The following is a 20,238-nucleotide window of genomic DNA, read 5'->3' as shown; positions in this document are numbered from 1 at the left end:
TTAAGACGGCACTGTGCCTTTTGTATTAAATTCGGATGCAAACTCTGTGTTTCATCGTCAATATGTAGGTCCAAGGGATACTGCAAACATGAAGAGAACCATCGGAATCTAAAACTGGACTCACAGGAGAGGTTCAAATCTTAGAAAGTTAGAGTGTCAGTCTTCTTGTACTTACGTCGGCATTGTGAATTTTGTATTAAATTGGGATGTAATTTTTGTGTTTCATCGTCGATAACAGGGTACAAAGGATACAGTAAAAATGAAGTGAAGCATCGGAATCTAAAACTGGACTTGCAGGAGAGGTTCAAATCATAGAAAGTTAGAGTGTCAGTCCTCTTGTACTTAAGTCGGCATTGTGCCTTTTGTATTAAATTCGGATGCAATTTCTGTGTTTCATCGTCTATAAGAAAGTCCAAGGGATACAGTAAACCAGAAGTGAAGCATCGGAATCTAAAACTGGACTCACAGGAGAGGTTCAAATCATAGAAAGTTAGAGTGTCAGTCCTCTTGTACCTAAGCCAGCATTGTGCACTTTGTATTAAATTCGGATGCAATTTCTGTGTTTCATCGTCTATAAGAAGGACCAAGAGATACAGTAAACCTGAAGTGAAGCATCGGAAACATTTACTGGACTTCCAGGAGCGGTTCAAATCATAGAAAGTTAGATTGTCAGTCCGCTTGTAATTACGTCGGCAATGTGCCTTTTGTATTCAATTCGGTTGCAATTTCTGTGTTTCATCGTCAATAAGAAGGTCCTAGGTATACAGTAAACCTGAAGTGAAGCATCGGAATATAAAACAGGACTCCCTGGAGAGGTTCAAATCACAGAAAGTTAGAGTGTCAGTCGTCTTGTACTTATGTCGGCATTGTGCCTTTTGTATTAACTTCAGATGTAATTTCTGTGTTTCATCGTCAATAAGAAGGTCCAAGGGATTCAGTAAACCTGAAGAGAAGCATCGGAAACTAAAACTGGACTCACAGGAGAGGTTCAAATCATAGAAAGTTAGAGTGTCAGTCCTCATGTACTTAAGTCGGCATTGTGCCTTTTGTATTAAATTCGGATGCAATTTCTGTGTTTCATCGTCAATACGAAGGTCCAAGGGATACAGTAAACCTGAAGTGAAGCATCAGAATCTAAAACTGGACTCACAGGAGAGGTTCAAATCATAGAAAGTTAGAAAGTCAGTCCTCTTGTACTTAAGTTGGCATTGTGCCTTTTGTATGAAATTCGGATGCTATATCTGTGTTTCATCGTCAATAAGAAGGTCAAAGGGATTCAGTAAACCTGAAGTGAAGCATCAGAAACTAAAACTGGACTCACAGGAGAGGTTCAAATGATAGAAAGTTAGAGTGTTAGTCCTCTTGTACTTAAGTCGGCATTGTGCCTTTTGTGTTAAATTCGGATGCAATTTACGTGTTTCATCGTCAATACGAAGGTCCTAGGGATACAGTAATCCTGAAGTGAAGCATCGGAATATAAAACAGGACTCCCTGGAGAGGTTCAAATCACAGAAAGTTAGAGTGTCAGTCGTCTTGTACTTAAGCCGGCATTGTGCCTTTTGTATTAAATTCGGATGCAATTTCTGTGTTTCACCGTCAATAAGAAGGTCCATGGGATACAGTAAACCTGAAGTGAAGCATCGGAATCTAAAACTGGACTCACATGAGAGGTTCAAATCACAGAAAGTTATAGTGTCAGTCCTCTTGTACTTAAGTCAGCATTGTGCCTTTTGTATTAAATTCGGATGCAATTTCTGTGTTTCATCGTCAATAAGAAAGTCCAAGGGATACAGTAAACCTGAAGTGAAGCATCGGAATCTAAAACTGGACTCACAGGAGAGGTTCAAATCATAGAAAGTTAGAGTGCCTGTCCTCTTGTACTTAAGTCGGCATTGTGCATTTTTTATTAAATTCTGATGCAATTTATGTGTTTCATCGTCAATAAGAATGTCCAAGGGATACAGTAAACCTGAAGTAAAGCATCGGAATCTAAAGTGGACTCACAGGAGAAGTTCAAATCATAGAAAGTTAGAGTGTCAGTCCTCTTGTACTTCAGTTGGCATTGTGCCTTTTGTATTAAATTTGGATGCAAATTCTGTGTTTCATCGTCAATAAGAAGGTTTAAGGGATACAGTAAACCTGAAGTGAAGCATCGGAATCTAAAACTGGACTCACAGGAGAGGTTAAAGTCATAGAATAATAGAGTGTCAGTCCTCTTGTACTTAAGTCGGCATTGTGCCTTTTGTATTAAATTCGGATGCAATTTCTGTGTTTCATCGTCAATAAGAAAGTCCAAGGTATACAGTAAACCTGAAGTGAAGCATCGGAATCTAAAACTGGACTCACAGGAGAGGTTCAAAACATAGAAAGTGCCAGTCCTCTTGTACTTCAGTAGGCATTGTGGCTATTGTATTAAATTCGGATGCAATTTGTGTGTTTCATCGTCAATAAGAAGGTCCAAGGTATACAGTAAACCTGATTTGAAGCATCGTAATCTAAAACTGGACTCACAGGAGAGCTTCAAATCATAGAAAGTTAGAGTGTCAGTCCTCTTGTACTTAAGTCGGCATTGTGCCTTTTGTATTAAATTCGGATGCGATTTCTGTATTTCATCGTCAATAAGAAGGTCCATGGGATACAGTAAACCTAAAGTGAAGCATCGGAATCTAATACTGGACTCGCATTAGAGGTTCAAATCATAGATAATTAGGGGGTCAGTCCTCTAGTACTTAAGTCGGCATTGTGCCTTTTGTATTAAATTCGGATGGAATTTCTGCGTTTCATCGTCAATGAGAAGGTCCATGGTACAGAGTAAACCTGAAGTGAAGCATCGGAATCTAAAACTGGACTCAAAGGAGAGGTTCAAATCATAGAATGTTAGAGTGTCAGTCATCTTGTACTTAAGACGGCACTGTGTCTTTTGTATTAAATTCGGTTGCAATTTCTGTGTTTCATCGTCAATAAGAAGGTCCTAGGTATACACTAAACCTGAACTGAAGCATCGGAATCTAAAACTGGACTCACAGGAGAGGTTCAAATCATAGAAAGTTAGAAAGTCAGTCCTCTTGTAGTTAAGTTGGCATTGTGCCTTTTGTATGAAATTCGGATGCAATATCTGTGTTTCATCGTCAATAAGAAGGTCAAAGGGATTCAGTAAACCTGAAGTGAAGCATCGGAAACTAAAACTGGACTCACAGGAGAGGTTCAAATCATAGAATGTTAGAGTGTTAGTCCTCTTGTACTTAAGTCGGCATTGTGCCTTTTGTATTAATTTCGGATGCAATTTCTGTGTTTCATCGTCAATACGAAGGTCCAAGGGATACAGTAATCCTGAAGTGAAGCATCGGAATCTAAAACTGAACTCACACAAGAGGTTCAACTCATAGAAAGTTAGAGTGTAAGTCCTCTTGTACTTAAGCCGGCATTGTGCCTTTTGTGTTAAATTCGGATGCAATTTCTGTGTTTCATCGTCAATGATAAGGTCCAAGGGATTCAGTATACCTGAAGAGAAGCATCGGAAACTAAAACTGGACTCACAGGAGAGGTTCAAATCATAGAAAGTTAGAGTGTCAGTCCTCTTGTACTTAAGTCGGCATTGTGCCTTTTGTATTAAATTTGGATGCAATTTCTGTGTTTCATCGTCAATACGAAGGTCCAAGGGATACAGTAAACCTGAAGTGAAGCATCGGAATCAAAAATTGGACTCACACTAGAGGTTCAAATCATAGAAAGTTAGGTTGTCAGTCCTCTTGTAATTACGTCGGCATTGTGCCTTTTGTATTAAATTCGGTTGCAATTTCTGTGTTTCATCGTCAATAAGAAGTTCCTAGGTATACAGTAAACCTGAAGTGAAGCATCGGAATATAAAAAAGGACTCCCTGGAGAGGTTCAAATCACAGAAAACTAGAGTGTCAGTCGTCTTGTATTTATGTCGGCATTGTGCCTTTTGTATTAAATTCAGATGTAATTTCTGTGTTTCATCGTCAATAAGAAGGTCCAAGGGATTCAGTAAACCTGAAGAGAAGCATCGGAAACTAAAACTGGACTCACAGGAGAGGTTCAAATCATAGAAAGTTAGAGTGTCAGTCCTCATGTACTTTAGTCGGCATTGTGCCTTTTGTATTAAATTCGGATGCAATTTCTGTGTTTCATCGTCAATACGAAGGTCCAAGGGATACAGTAAACCTGAAGTGAAGCATCGGAATCTAAAACTGGACTCACAGGAGAGGTTCAAATCATAGAAAGTTAGAAAGTCAGTCCTCTTGTACTTAAGTTGGCATTGTTCCTTTTGTATGAAATTCGGATGCTATATCTGTGTTTCATCGTCAATAAGAAGGTCAAAGGTATTCAGTAAACCTGAAGTGAAGCATCGGAAACTAAAACTGGACTCACAGGAGAGGTTCAAATGATAGAAAGTTAGAGTGTTAGTCCTCTTGTACTTAAGTCGGCATTGTGCCTTTTGTATTAAATTCGGATGCAATTTCTGTGTTTCATCGTCAATACGAAGGTCCAAGGGATACAGTAATCCTGAAGTGAAGCATCGGAATATAAAACAGGACTCCCTGGAGGGGTTCAAATCACAGAAAGTTATAGTGTCAGTCCTCATGTACTTAAGTCGGCATTGTGCCGTTTGTATTAAATTCGGATGCAATTTCTGTGTTTCATCGTCAATAAGAAAGTCCAAGGGATGCAGTAAACCTGTAGTGAAGCATCGGAATCTAAAACTGGACTCACAGGAGAGGCTCAAATCATAGAAAGTTAGAGTGTCTGTCCTCTTGTACTTAAGTCGGCATTGTGCATTTTTTATTAAATTCTGATGCAATTTATGTGTTTCATCGTCAATAAGAATGTCCAAGGGATACAGTAGACCTGAAGAAAAGCATCGGAATCTAAAGCTGGACTCACAGGAGAAGTTCAAATCATAGAAAGTTAGAGTGTCAGTCCTCTTGTACTTCAGTCGGCATTGTGCCTTTTGTATTAGATTTGGATGCAAATTCTGTGTTTCATCGTCAATAAGAAGGATTAAGGGATACAGTAAACCTGAAGTGAAGCATCGGAATCTAAAACTGGACTCACAGGAGAGGTTAAAGTCATAGAATGTTATAGTGTCAGTCCTCTTGTACTTAAGTCGGCATTGTGAATTTTGTATTAAATTCGGATGCAATTTCTGTGTTTCATCGTCAATAAGAAGGTCCAAGGTATACAGTAAACCTGAAGTGAAGCATCGGAATCTAAAACAGGACTCACAGGAGAGGTTCAAATCATAGAAAGTGCCAGTCCTCTTGTACTTGAGTAGGCATTGTGGCTTTTGTATTAAATTCGGATGCAATTTGTGTGTTTCATCGTCAATAAGAAGGTCCAAGGTATACAGTAAACCTGAAGTGAAGCATCGGAATCTAAAACTGGACTCACAGGAGAGTTTCAAATCATAGAGAGGTAGAGTGTCAGTCCTTTTGTACTTAAGCCGGCATTGTGGCTTTTGTACTAAATTGGGATGCAATATCTGTGTTTCATCGTCAATAAGAGGGTCCAAGGGAAACAGTAAACCTTAACTGAAGCATCGGAATCCAAAACAGGACTCACAGGAAAGGTTCAAATCATAGAAAGTTAAAGTGTCAGTCCTCTTCTACTTAAGTCGGCTTTGTGCCATTTGTTCTTTAATTCGGATGCAATTTCTGTGTTTCATCGTCAATACGAAGGTCCAAGGGATACAGTAAACCTGAAGTGAAGCATCAGAATCTAAAACTGGACTCACAGGAGAGGTTCAAATCATAGAAAGTTAGAAAGTCAGTCCTCTTGTACTTAAGTTGGCATTGTGCCTTTTGTATGAAATTCGGATGCTATATCTGTGTTTCATCGTCAATAAGAAGGTCAAAGGGATTCAGTAAACCTGAAGTGAAGCATCAGAAACTAAAACTGGACTCACAGGAGAGGTTCAAATGATAGAAAGTTAGAGTGTTAGTCCTCTTGTACTTAAGTCGGCATTGTGCCTTTTGTGTTAAATTCGGATGCAATTTACGTGTTTCATCGTCAATACGAAGGTCCTAGGGATACAGTAATCCTGAAGTGAAGCATCGGAATATAAAACAGGACTCCCTGGAGAGGTTCAAATCACAGAAAGTTAGAGTGTCAGTCGTCTTGTACTTAAGCCGGCATTGTGCCTTTTGTATTAAATTCGGATGCAATTTCTGTGTTTCACCGTCAATAAGAAGGTCCATGGGATACAGTAAACCTGAAGTGAAGCATCGGAATCTAAAACTGGACTCACATGAGAGGTTCAAATCACAGAAAGTTATAGTGTCAGTCCTCTTGTACTTAAGTCGGCATTGTGCCTTTTGTATTAAATTCGGATGCAATTTCTGTGTTTCATCGTCAATAAGAAAGTCCAAGGGATACAGTAAACCTGAAGTGAAGCATCGGAATCTAAAACTGGACTCACAGGAGAGGTTCAAATCATAGAAAGTTAGAGTGCCTGTCCTCTTGTACTTAAGTCGGCATTGTGCATTTTTTATTAAATTCTGATGCAATTTATGTGTTTCATCGTCAATAAGAATGTCCAAGGGATACAGTAAACCTGAAGTAAAGCATCGGAATCTAAAGTGGACTCACAGGAGAAGTTCAAATCATAGAAAGTTAGAGTGTCAGTCCTCTTGTACTTCAGTTGGCATTGTGCCTTTTGTATTAAATTTGGATGCAAATTCTGTGTTTCATCGTCAATAAGAAGGTTTAAGGGATACAGTAAACCTGAAGTGAAGCATCGGAATCTAAAACTGGACTCACAGGAGAGGTTAAAGTCATAGAATAATAGAGTGTCAGTCCTCTTGTACTTAAGTCGGCATTGTGCCTTTTGTATTAAATTCGGATGCAATTTCTGTGTTTCATCGTCAATAAGAAAGTCCAAGGTATACAGTAAACCTGAAGTGAAGCATCGGAATCTAAAACTGGACTCACAGGAGAGGTTCAAAACATAGAAAGTGCCAGTCCTCTTGTACTTCAGTAGGCATTGTGGCTATTGTATTAAATTCGGATGCAATTTGTGTGTTTCATCGTCAATAAGAAGGTCCAAGGTATACAGTAAACCTGATTTGAAGCATCGTAATCTAAAACTGGACTCACAGGAGAGCTTCAAATCATAGAAAGTTAGAGTGTCAGTCCTCTTGTACTTAAGTCGGCATTGTGCCTTTTGTATTAAATTCGGATGCGATTTCTGTATTTCATCGTCAATAAGAAGGTCCATGGGATACAGTAAACCTAAAGTGAAGCATCGGAATCTAATACTGGACTCGCATTAGAGGTTCAAATCATAGATAATTAGGGGGTCAGTCCTCTAGTACTTAAGTCGGCATTGTGCCTTTTGTATTAAATTCGGATGGAATTTCTGCGTTTCATCGTCAATGAGAAGGTCCATGGTACAGAGTAAACCTGAAGTGAAGCATCGGAATCTAAAACTGGACTCAAAGGAGAGGTTCAAATCATAGAATGTTAGAGTGTCAGTCATCTTGTACTTAAGACGGCACTGTGTCTTTTGTATTAAATTCGGTTGCAATTTCTGTGTTTCACCGTCAATAAGAAGGTCCTAGGTATACACTAAACCTGAACTGAAGCATCGGAATCTAAAACTGGACTCACAGGAGAGGTTCAAATCATAGAAAGTTAGAAAGTCAGTCCTCTTGTAGTTAAGTTGGCATTGTGCCTTTTGTATGAAATTCGGATGCAATATCTGTGTTTCATCGTCAATAAGAAGGTCAAAGGGATTCAGTAAACCTGAAGTGAAGCATCGGAAACTAAAACTGGACTCACAGGCGAGGTTCAAATCATAGAATGTTAGAGTGTTAGTCCTCTTGTACTTAAGTCGGCATTGTGCCTTTTGTATTAATTTCGGATGCAATTTCTGTGTTTCATCGACAATACGAAGGTCCAAGGGATACAGTAATCCTGAAGTGAAGCATCGGAATCTAAAACTGAACTCACACAAGAGGTTCAACTCATAGAAAGTTAGAGTGTAAGTCCTCTTGTACTTAAGCCGGCATTGTGCCTTTTGTATTAAATTTGGATGCAATTTCTGTGTTTCATCGTCAATACGAAGGTCCAAGGGATACAGTAAACCTGAAGTGAAGCATCGGAATCAAAAATTGGACTCACACTAGAGGTTCAAATCATAGAAAGTTAGGTTGTCAGTCCTCTTGTAATTACGTCGGCATTGTGCCTTTTGTATTAAATTCGGTTGCAATTTCTGTGTTTCATCGTCAATAAGAAGTTCCTAGGTATACAGTAAACCTGAAGTGAAGCATCGGAATATAAAAAAGGACTCCCTGGAGAGGTTCAAATCACAGAAAACTAGAGTGTCAGTCGTCTTGTACTTATGTCGGCATTGTGCCTTTTGTATTAAATTCAGATGTAATTTCTGTGTTTCATCGTCAATAAGAAGGTCCAAGGGATTCAGTAAACCTGAAGAGAAGCATCGGAAACTAAAACTGGACTCACAGGAGAGGTTCAAATCATAGAAAGTTAGAGTGTCAGTCCTCATGTACTTTAGTCGGCATTGTGCCTTTTGTATTAAATTCGGATGCAATTTCTGTGTTTCATCGTCAATACGAAGGTCCAAGGGATACAGTAAACCTGAAGTGAAGCATCGGAATCTAAAACTGGACTCACAGGAGAGGTTCAAATCATAGAAAGTTAGAAAGTCAGTCCTCTTGTACTTAAGTTGGCATTGTTCCTTTTGTATGAAATTCGGATGCTATATCTGTGTTTCATCGTCAATAAGAAGGTCAAAGGTATTCAGTAAACCTGAAGTGAAGCATCGGAAACTAAAACTGGACTCACAGGAGAGGTTCAAATGATAGAAAGTTAGAGTGTTAGTCCTCTTGTACTTAAGTCGGCATTGTGCCTTTTGTATTAAATTCGGATGCAATTTCTGTGTTTCATCGTCAATACGAAGGTCCAAGGGATACAGTAATCCTGAAGTGAAGCATCGGAATATAAAACAGGACTCCCTGGAGGGGTTCAAATCACAGAAAGTTATAGTGTCAGTCCTCATGTACTTAAGTCGGCATTGTGCCGTTTGTATTAAATTCGGATGCAATTTCTGTGTTTCATCGTCAATAAGAAAGTCCAAGGGATACAGTAAACCTGTAGTGAAGCATCGGAATCTAAAACTGGACTCACAGGAGAGGCTCAAATCATAGAAAGTTAGAGTGTCTGTCCTCTTGTACTTAAGTCGGCATTGTGCATTTTTTATTAAATTCTGATGCAATTTATGTGTTTCATCGTCAATAAGAATGTCCAAGGGATACAGTAGACCTGAAGAAAAGCATCGGAATCTAAAGCTGGACTCACAGGAGAAGTTCAAATCATAGAAAGTTAGAGTGTCAGTCCTCTTGTACTTCAGTCGGCATTGTGCCTTTTGTATTAGATTTGGATGCAAATTCTGTGTTTCATCGTCAATAAGAAGGATTAAGGGATACAGTAAACCTGAAGTGAAGCATCGGAATCTAAAACTGGACTCACAGGAGAGGTTAAAGTCATAGAATGTTATAGTGTCAGTCCTCTTGTACTTAAGTCGGCATTGTGAATTTTGTATTAAATTCGGATGCAATTTCTGTGTTTCATCGTCAATAAGAAGGTCCAAGGTATACAGTAAACCTGAAGTGAAGCATCGGAATCTAAAACAGGACTCACAGGAGAGGTTCAAATCATAGAAAGTGCCAGTCCTCTTGTACTTGAGTAGGCATTGTGGCTTTTGTATTAAATTCGGATGCAATTTGTGTGTTTCATCGTCAATAAGAAGGTCCAAGGTATACAGTAAACCTGAAGTGAAGCATCGGAATCTAAAACTGGACTCACAGGAGAGTTTCAAATCATAGAGAGGTAGAGTGTCAGTCCTTTTGTACTTAAGCCGGCATTGTGGCTTTTGTACTAAATTGGGATGCAATATCTGTGTTTCATCGTCAATAAGAGGGTCCAAGGGAAACAGTAAACCTTAACTGAAGCATCGGAATCCAAAACAGGACTCACAGGAAAGGTTCAAATCATAGAAAGTTAAAGTGTCAGTCCTCTTGTACTTAAGTCGGCTTTGTGCCATTTGTTCTTTAATTCGGATGCAATTTCTGTGTTTCATCGTCTATAAGAAGGTCCAAGAGATACAGTAAACCTGAAGTGAAGCATCGTAATCTAAAACTGGACTAGCAGGAGAGGTTCAAATCATAGAAAGATAGAGTGCCAGTCCTCTTGTACTGAAGTAGGCATTGTGGCTTTTGTATTTAATTCGGATGCAATTTCTGTGTTTCATCGTCAATAAGAAGGTCCAAGGCACACAGTAAACCTGAAGTGAAGCATCGGAATCTAAAACTGGACTCACAGGAGAGTTTCAAATCATAGAGAGTTAGAGTGTCAGTCCTTTTGTACTTAAGCCGGCATTGTGGCTTTTGTACTAAATTGGGATGCAATATCTGTGTTTCATCGTCAATATGAGGGTCCAAGGGAAACAGTAAACCTTAACTGAAGCATCGGAATCCAAAACAGGACACACAGGAAAGGTTCAAATCATAGAAAGTTAGAGTGTCAGTCCTCTTGTACTTAAGTCGGCTTTGTGCCATTTGTTCTTTAATTCGGATGCAATTTCTGTGTTTCATCGTCTATAAGAAGGTCCAAGAGATACAGTAAACCTGAAGTGAAGCATCGGAATCCAAAACTGGACTCACAGGAGAGGTTCAAATCATAGACAGTTAGAGTGTCAGTCCTCTTGTACTTAAGCCGGCATTGTGCCTTTTGTATTAAATTCGGATGCAATTTCTGTGTTTCACCGTCAATAAAAAGGTCCAAGGGATACAGTAAACCTGAAGTGAAGCATCGGAATCTAAAACTGGACTCACAGGAGAGGTTCAAATCACAGAAAGTTATAGTGTCAGTCCTCTTGTACTTAAGTCGGCATTGTGCCTTTTGTATTAAATTCGGATTCAATTTCTGTGTTTCATCGTCAATAAGAAAGTCCAAGGGATACAGTAAACCTGAAGTGAAGCATCGGAATCCAAAACTGGACTCACAGGAGAGGTTCAAATCATAGGAAGTTGGAGTGTCAGTCCTCTTGTACTTAAGCCGGCATTGTGCCTTATGTATTAAATTCGGATGCAATTTCTGTGTTTCACCGTCAATAAGAACGTCCAAGGGATACAGTAAACCTGAAGTGAAGCATCGGAATCTAAAACAGGACTCACAGGAGAGGTTCAAATCATAGAAAGTTAGAGTGTCTGTCCTCTTGTACTTAAGTCGGCATTGTGCCTTTTGTGTTAAATTTGGATGCAATTTCTGTGTTTCATCGTCAATAAGAAGGTTTAAGGGATACAGTTAACCTGAAGTGAAGCATCGGAATCTAAAACTGGACTCACAGGAGAGGTTAAAGTCATAGAATGTTAGAGTGTCAGTCCTCTTGTACTTAAGTCGGCATTGTGCCTTTTGTATTAAATTCGGATGCAATTTCTGTGTTTCATCGTCAATAAGAAGGTCCAAGTTATACAGTAAACCTGAAGTGAAGCATCGGAATCTAAAACTGGACTCACAGGAGAGGTTCAAATCATAGAAAGTGCCAGTCCTCTTGTACTTAAGTAGGCATTGTGGCTTTTGTATTAAATTCGAATGCAATTTGTGTGTTTCATCGTCAATAAGAAGGTCCAAGGTATACAGTAAACCTGATTTGAAGCATCGTAATCTAAAACTGGACTCACAGGAGAGCTTCAAATCATAGAAAGTTAGAGTGTCAGTCCTCTTGTACTTAAGTCGGCATTGTGCCTTTTGTATTAAATTCGGATGCAATTTCTGTCTTTCATCGTCAATAAGAAGTCCAAGGGATACAGTAAACCTAAAGCGAAGCATCGGAATCTAATACTGGACTCGCATTAGAGGTTCAAATCATAGATAATTTGGGGGTCAGTCCTCTAGTACTTAAGTCGGCATTGTGCCTTTTGTATTAAATTCGGATGGAATTTCTGTGTTTCATCGTCAATGAGAAGGTCCATGGTACAGAGTAAACCTGAAGTGAAGCATCGGAATCAAAAACTGGACTCAAAGGAGAGGTTCAAATCATAGAATGTTAGAGTGTCAGTCATCTTGTACTTAAGACGGCACTGTGCCTTTTGTATTACATTCGGATGCAAATTCTGTGTTTCATCGTCAATAAGTAGGTCCAAGGGATACAGTAAACATGAAGTGAACCATCGGAATCTAAAACTGGACTCACAGGAGAGGTTCAAATCTTAGAAAGTTAGAGTGCTAGTCTTCTTGTACTTACGTCGGCATTGTGGAATTTGTATTAAATTGGGATGCAATTTTTGTGTTTCATCGTCGCTAAGAGGGTACAAAGGATACAGTAAAAATGAAGTGAAGCATCGGAATCTAAAACTGGACTTGCAGGAGAGGATCAAATCATAGAAAGTTAGAGTGTCAGTCCTCTTGTACTTAAGTCGCCATTGTGCCTTTTGTATTAAATTCGGATGCAATTTCTGTGTTTCATCGTCAATAAGAAAGTCCAAGGGATACAGTAAACCAGAAGTGAAGCATCAGAATCTAAAACTGGACTCACAGGAGAGGTTCAAATCATAGAAAGTTAGAGTGTCAGTCCTCTTGTACTTAAGCCAGCATTGTGCCTTTTGTATTAAATTAGGATGCAATTTCTGTCTTTCATCGTCAATAAGGAGGTCCAAGGGATACAGTAAACCTGAAGTGAAGCATCGGAATCTAAAACTGGACTCACAGGAGAGTTTCAAATCATAGAGAGTTAGAGTGTCAGTCCTTTTGTACTTAAGCCGGCATTGTGGCTTTTGTACTAAATTGGGATGCAATATCTGTGTTTCATCGTCAATAAGAGGGTCCAAGGGAAACAGTAAACCTTAACTGAAGCATCGGAATCCAAAACAGGACACACAGGAAAGGTTCAAATCATAGAAAGTTAGAGTGTCAGTCCTCTTGTACTTAAGTCGGCTTTGTGCCATTTGTTCTTTAATTCGGATGCAATTTCTGTGTTTCATCGTCTATAAGAAGGTCCAAGAGATACAGTAAACCTGAAGTGAAGCATCGGAATTCAAAACTGGACTCCTAGGAGAGGTTCAAATCATAGAAAGTTCGAGTGTCAGTCCTCTTGTACTTAAGCCGGCATTGTGCCTTTTGTATTAAATTCGGATGCAATTTCTGTGTTTCACCGTCAATAAAAAGGTCCAAGGGATACAGTAAACCTGAAGTGAAGCATCGGAATCTAAAACTGGACTCACAGGAGAGGTTCAAATCACAGAAAGTTGTAGTGTCAGTCCTCTTGTACTTAAGTCGGAATTGTGCCTTTTGCATTAAATTCGGATGCAATTTCTGTGTTTCATCGTCAATAAGAAAGTCCAAGGGACACAGTAAACCTGAAGTGAAGCATCGGAATCCAAAACTGGACTCACAGGAGAGGTTCAAATCATAGGAAGTTGGAGTGTCAGTCCTCTTGTACTTAAGCCGGCATTGTGCCTTGTGTATTAAATTCGGATGCAATTTCTGTGTTTCACCGTCAATAAGAAGGTCCAAGGGATACAGTAAACCTGAAGTGAAGCATCGGAATCTAAAACAGGACTCACAGGAGAGGTTCAAATCATAGAAAGTTAGAGGGTCTGTCCTCTTGTACTTAAGTCGGCATTGTGCCTTTTGTATTAAATTTGGATGCAATTTCTGTGTTTCATCGTCAATAAGAAGGTTTAAGGGATACAGTAAACCTGAAGTGAAGCATCGGAATCTAAAACTGGACTCACAGGAGAGGTTAAAGTCATAGAATGTTAGAGTGTCAGTCCTCTTGTACTTAAGTCGGCATTATGCCTTTTGTATTAAATTCGGATGCAATTTCTGTGTTTCATCGTCAATAAGAAGGTCCAGGGTTTACAGTAAACCTGAAGTGAAGCATCGGAATCTAAAACTGGACTCACAGGAGGGGTTCAAATCATAGAAAGTGCCAGTCCTCTTGTACTTAAGTAGGCATTGTGGCTTTTGTATTAAATTCGAATGCAATTTGTGTGTTTCATCGTCAATAAGAAGGTCCAAGGTATACAGTGAATCTGATTTGAAGCATCGTAATCTAAAACTGGACTCACAGGAGAGCTTCAAATCATAGAAAGTTAGAGTGTCAGTCCTCTTGTACTTAAGTCGGCATTGTGCCTTTTGTATTAAATTCGGATGCAATTTCTGTCTTTCACCGTCAATAAGAAGGTCCATGGGATACAGTAAACCTAAAGTGAAGCATCGGAAACTAATACTGGACTCGCATTAGAGGTTCAAATCATAGATAATTTGGGGGTCAGTCCTCTAGTACTTAAGTCGGCATTGTCCCTTTTGTATTAAATTCGGATGGAATTTCTGTGTTTCATCGTCAATGAGAAGGTCCATGGTACAGAGTAAACCTGAAGTGAAGCATCGGAATCAAAAACTGGAGTCAAAGGAGAGGTTCAAATCATAGAATGTTAGAGTGTCAGTCATCTTGTACTGAAGACGGCACTGTGCCTTTTGTATTACATTCGGATGCAAAATCTGTGTTTCATCGTCAATAAGTAGGTCCAAGGGATACAGTAAACATGAAGTGAACCATCGGAATCTAAAACTGGACTCACAGGAGAGGTTCAAATCTTAGAAAGTTAGAGTGCCAGTCTTCTTGTACTTACGTCGGCATTGTGAAATTTGTATTAAATTGGGATGCAATTTTTGTGTTTCATCGTCGCTAAGAGGGTACAAAGGATACAGTAAAAATGAAGTGAAGCATCGGAATCTAAAACTGGACTTGCAGGAGAGGATCAAATCATAGAAAGTTAGAGTGTCAGTCCTCTTGTACTTAAGTCGCCATTGTGCCTTTTGTATTAAATTCGGATGCAATTTCTGTGTTTCATCGTCAATAAGAAAGTCCAAGGGATACAGTAAACCAGAAGTGAAGCATCAGAATCTAAAACTGGACTCACAGGAGAGGTTCAAATCATAGAAAGTTAGAGTGTCAGTCCTCTTGTACTTAAGCCAGCATTGTGCCTTTTGTATTAAATTAGGATGCAATTTCTGTCTTTCATCGTCAATAAGGAGGTCCAAGGGATACAGTAAACCTGAAGTGAAGCATCGGAATCTAAAACTGGACTCACAGGAGAGGTTCAAATCGTAGAAAATTAGAGTGTCAGTCCTCTTGTACTTAAGTTGGCATTGTGCCTTTTGTATTAAATTCGGATGCAATTTCTGTGTTTCATCGTCTATAAGAAGGTCCAAGAGATACAGTAAACCTGAAGTGAAACATCGGAATCATTTACTGGACATCCAGGAGCGGTTCAAATCATAGAAAGTTAGATTGTCAGTCCTCTTGTACTTACGTCGGCATTGTGCCTTTTGTATTAAATTCGGTTGCAATTTCTGCGTTTCATCGTCAATAAGAAGGTCCTAGGTATACAGTAAACCTGAAGTGAAGCATCGGAATATAAAGCAGGACTCCCTGGAGAGGTTCAAATCACAGAAGGTTAGAGTGTCAGTCGTCTTGTACTTATGTCATCATTGTGCCTTTTGTATTAAATTCGGATGTAATTTCTGTGTTTCATCGTCAATAAGAAGGTCCAAGGGATTCAGTAAACCTGAAGAGAAGCATCGGAAACTAAAACTGGACTCACAGGAGAGGTTCAAATCATAGAAAGTTAGAGTGTCAGTCCTCATGTACTTAAGTCGGCATTGTGCCTTTTGTATTAAATTCGGATGCAATTTCTGTGTTTCATCGTCAATACGAAGGTCCAAGGGATACAGTAAACCTGAAGTGAAGCATCGGAATCTAAAACTGGACTCACAGAAGAGGTTCAAATCATAGAAAGTTAGGGTGTCTGTTCTCTTGTACTTAAGCCGGCATTGTGCCTTTTGTATTAAATTCGGATGCAATATCTGTGTTTCATCGTCAATAAGAATGTCCAAGGGATACAGTAAACCTGAAGTTAAGCATCGGAATCTAAAGCTGGACTCACAGGAGAAGTTCAAATCATAGATAGTTAGAGTGTCAGTCCTCTTGTACTTCAGTCGGCATTGTGCCTCTTGTATTAAATTTGGATGCAGTTTCTGTGTTTCATCGTCAATAAGAGGGTTTAAGGGATACATTAAACCGGAAGTGAAGCATCGGAATCTAAAACTGGACTCACAGGAGAGGTTCAAATCATAGAATGTTAGAGTGTCAGCCCTCTTGTACTTAAGTAGGCATTGTGGCTTTTGTGTTAAATTCGGATGCAATTTGTGTGTTTCATCGTCAATAAGAAGGTCCAAGGTATACAGTAAACCTGATTTGAAGCATCGTAATCTAAAACTGGACTCACAGGAGAGCTTCAAATCATAGAAAGTTAGAGTGTGAGTCCTCTTGTACTTAAGTCGGCATTGTGCCTTTTGTATTAAATTCGGATGCAATTTCTGTCTTTCATCGTCAATAAGAAGGTCCATGGGATACAGTAAACCTAAAGTGAAGCATCGGAATCTAATACTGGACTCGCATTAGAGGTTCAAATCATAGATAATTAGGGGGTCAGTCCTCTTGTACTTAAGTCGGCATTGTGCATTTTGTATTAAATTCGGATGCAATTTCTGTGTTTCATCGTCAAGGAGAAGGTCCATGGTACAGAGTACACCTGAAGTGAACCATCGGAATCTAAAACTGGACTCAAAGGAGAGGTTCAAATCATAGAAAGTTAGAGTGTCAGCCATCTTGTACTTAAGACGGCGCTGTGCCTTTTGTATTAAATTCGGATGCAAACTCTGTGTTTCATCGTCAATAAGTAGGTCCAAGGGATACAGTAAACATGAAGTGAACCATCGGAATCTAAAACTGGACTCACAGGAGAGGTTCAAATCTTAGAAATTTAGAGTGTCAGTCTTCTTGTACTTACGTCAGCATTGTGAATTTTGTATTAAATTGGGATGCAATTTTTGTGTTTCATCGTCGATAAGAAAGTACAAAGGATACAGTAAAAATGAAGTGAAGCATCGGAATCTAAAACTGGACTTGCAGGAGAGGTTCAAATCATAGAAAATTAGAGTGTCAGTCCTCTTGTACTTAAGTCGGCATTGTGCCTTTTGTATTAAATTCGGATGCAATTTCTGTGTTTCATCGTCAATAAGAAAGTCCAAGGGATACAGTAAACCAGAAGTGAAGCATCGGAATCTAAAACTGGACTCACAGGAGAGGTTCAAATCATAGAAAGTTAGAGTGTCAGTCTTCTTGTACTTACGTCAGCATTGTGAATTTTGTATTAAATTGGGATGCAATTTTTGTGTTTCATCGTCGATAAGAGGGTGCAAAGGATACAGTAAAAATGAAGTGAAGCATCGGAATCTAAAACTGGACTTGCAGGAGAGGTTCAAATCATAGAAAATTAGAGTGTCAGTCCTCTTGTACTTAAGTCGGCATTGTGCCTTTTGTATTACATTCGGATGCAATTTCTGTGTTTCATCGTCAATAAGAAGGTCCAAGAGATACAGTAAACCTGAAGTGAAGCATCGGAATCATTTACTGGACATCCAGGAGCGGTTCAAATCATAGAAAGTTAGATTGTCAGTCCTCTTGTACTTACGTCGGCATTGTGCCTTTTGTATTAAATTCGGTTGCAATTTCTGTGTTTCATCGTCAATAAGAAGGTCCTAGGTATACAGTAAACCTGAAGTGAAGCATCGGAATATAAAACAGGACTCCCTGGAGAGGCTCAAATCACAGAGAGTTAGAGTGTCAGTCGTCTTGTACTTATGTCGGCATTGTGCCTTTTGTATTAAATTCGGATGTAATTTCTGTATTTCATCGTCAATAAGAAGGTCCAAGGGATTCAGTAAACCTGAAGTTAAGCATCGGAATCTAAAGCTGGACTCACAGGAGAAGTTCAAATCATAGATAGTTAGAGTGTCAGTCCTCTTGTACTTCAGTCGGCATTGTGCCTCTTGTATTAAATTTGGATGCAGTTTCTGTGTTTCATCGTCAATAAGAGGGTTTAAGGGATACAGTAAACCGGAAGTGAAGCTTTGGAATCTAAAACTGGACTCACAGGAGAGGTTCAAATCATAGAATGTTAGAGTGTGAGTCCTCTTGTACTTGAGTCGGCATTGTGGGTTTTGTATTAAATTCGGATGCAATTTCTGTGTTTCATCGTAAATAAGAAGGTCCAAGGTATACAGTAAACCTGAAGTGAAGCATCGGAATCTAAAACTGGACTCACAGGAGAGGTTCAAATCATAGAATGTGCCAGTCCTCTTGTACTTAAGTAGGCATTGTGGCTTTTGTATTAAATTCGGATGCAATTAGTGTGTTTCATCGTCAATAAGAAGGTCCAAGGTATACAGTAAACCTGAATTGAAGCATCGTAATCTAAAACTGGACTCACAGGAGAGCTTCAAATCATAGAAAGTTAGAGTGTCAGTCCTCTTGTACTTAAGTTGGCATTGTGCCTTTTGTATTAAATTCGGATTAAATTTCTGTCTTTCATCGTCAATAAGAAGGTCCATGGGATACAGTAAACCTAAAGTGAAGCATCGGAATCTAATACTGGACTCGCATTAGAGGTTCAAATCATAGATAATTAGGGGGTCAGTCCTCTTGTACTTAAGTCGGCATTGTGAATTTTGTATTAAATTCGGATGCAATTTCTGTGTTTCATCGTCAATGAGAAGGTCCATGGTACAGAGTAAACCTGAAGTGAAGCATCGGAATCTAAAACTGGACTCAAAGGAGAGGTTCAAATCATAGATTGTTAGAGTGTCAGTTATCTTGTACTTAAGACGGCGCTGTGCCTTTTGTATTATATTCGGATGCAAACTCTGTGTTTCATCGTCAATAAGTAGGTCCAAGGGATACAGTAAACATGAAGTGAACCATCGGAATCTAATACTGGACTCACAGGAGAGGTTCAAATCTTAGAAATTTAGAGTGTCAGTCTTCTTGTACTTACGTCAGCATTGTGAATTTTGTATTAAATTGGGATGCAATTTTTGTGTTTCATCGTCGATAAGAGGGTACAAAGGATACAGTAAAAATGAAGTGAAGCATCGGAATCTAAAACTGGACTTGCAGGAGAGGTTCAAATCATAGAAAATTAGAGTGTCAGTCCTCTTGTACTTAAGTCGGCATTGTGCCTTTTGTATTAAATTCGGATGCAATTTCTGTGTTTCATCGTCAATAAGAAAGTCCAAGGGATACAGTAAACCTTAAGTGAAGCATCGGAATCTAAAACTGGACTCACAGGAGAGGTTCAAATCATAGAAAATTAGAGTGTCAGTCCTCTTGTACTTAAGTCGGCATTGTGCCTTTTGTATTAAATTCGGATGCAATTTCTGTGTTTCATCGTCAATAAGAAAGTCCAAGGGATACAGTAAACCAGAAGTGAAGCATCGGAATCTAAAACTGGACTCAAAGGAGAGGTTCAAATCATAGGAACTTAGAGTGTCAGTCCACTTGTACTTAAGCCGGCATTGTGCCTTTTGTATTAAATTCGGATGCATATTCTGTCTTTCATCGTCAATAAGGAGGTCCAAGGGATACAGTAAACCTTAAGTGAAGCATCGGAATCTAAAACTGGACTCACAGGAGAGGTTCAAATCATAGAAAATTAGAGTATCAGTCCTCTTGTACTTAAGTCGGCATTGTGCCTTTTGTATTGCATTCGGATGCAATTTCTGTGTTTCATCGTCTATAAGAAGGTCCAAGAGATACAGTAAACCTGAAGTGAAGCATCGGAATCATTAACTGGACTTCCAGGAGCGGTTCAAATCATAGAAAGTTAGATTGTCAGTCCTCTTGTACTTACGTCGGCATTGTGCCTTTTGTATTAAAGTCGGTTGCAATTTCTGTGTTTCATCGTCAATAAGAAGGTCCTAGGTATACAGTAATCCTGAAGTGAAGCATCGGACTATAAAACAGGACTCCCTGGAGAGGTTCAAATCACAGAAAGTTAGGGTGTCAGTCGTCTTGTACTTATGTCGGCATTGTGCCTTTTGTATTAAATTCGGATGTAATTTCTGTGTTTCATCGTCAATAAGAAGGTCCAAGGGATTCAGTAAACCTGAAGAGAAGCATCGGAAACTAAAACTGGACTCACTGGAGAAGTTCAAATCATAGAAAGTTAGAGTGTCAGTCCTCTTGTACTTAAGTCGGCATTGTGCCTTTTGTATTAAATTCGGATGCAATTTCTGTGTTTCATCGTCAATACGAAGGTCCAAGGGATACAGTAAACCTGAAGTGAAGCA

This window comes from Schistocerca serialis, unplaced genomic scaffold (assembly GCF_023864345.2).
Source record: "Schistocerca serialis cubense isolate TAMUIC-IGC-003099 unplaced genomic scaffold, iqSchSeri2.2 HiC_scaffold_1362, whole genome shotgun sequence".
In the NCBI taxonomy this organism is placed as follows: Eukaryota; Metazoa; Arthropoda; class Insecta; order Orthoptera; family Acrididae; genus Schistocerca; species Schistocerca serialis.
This window is presented reverse-complemented; position numbering follows the sequence as displayed.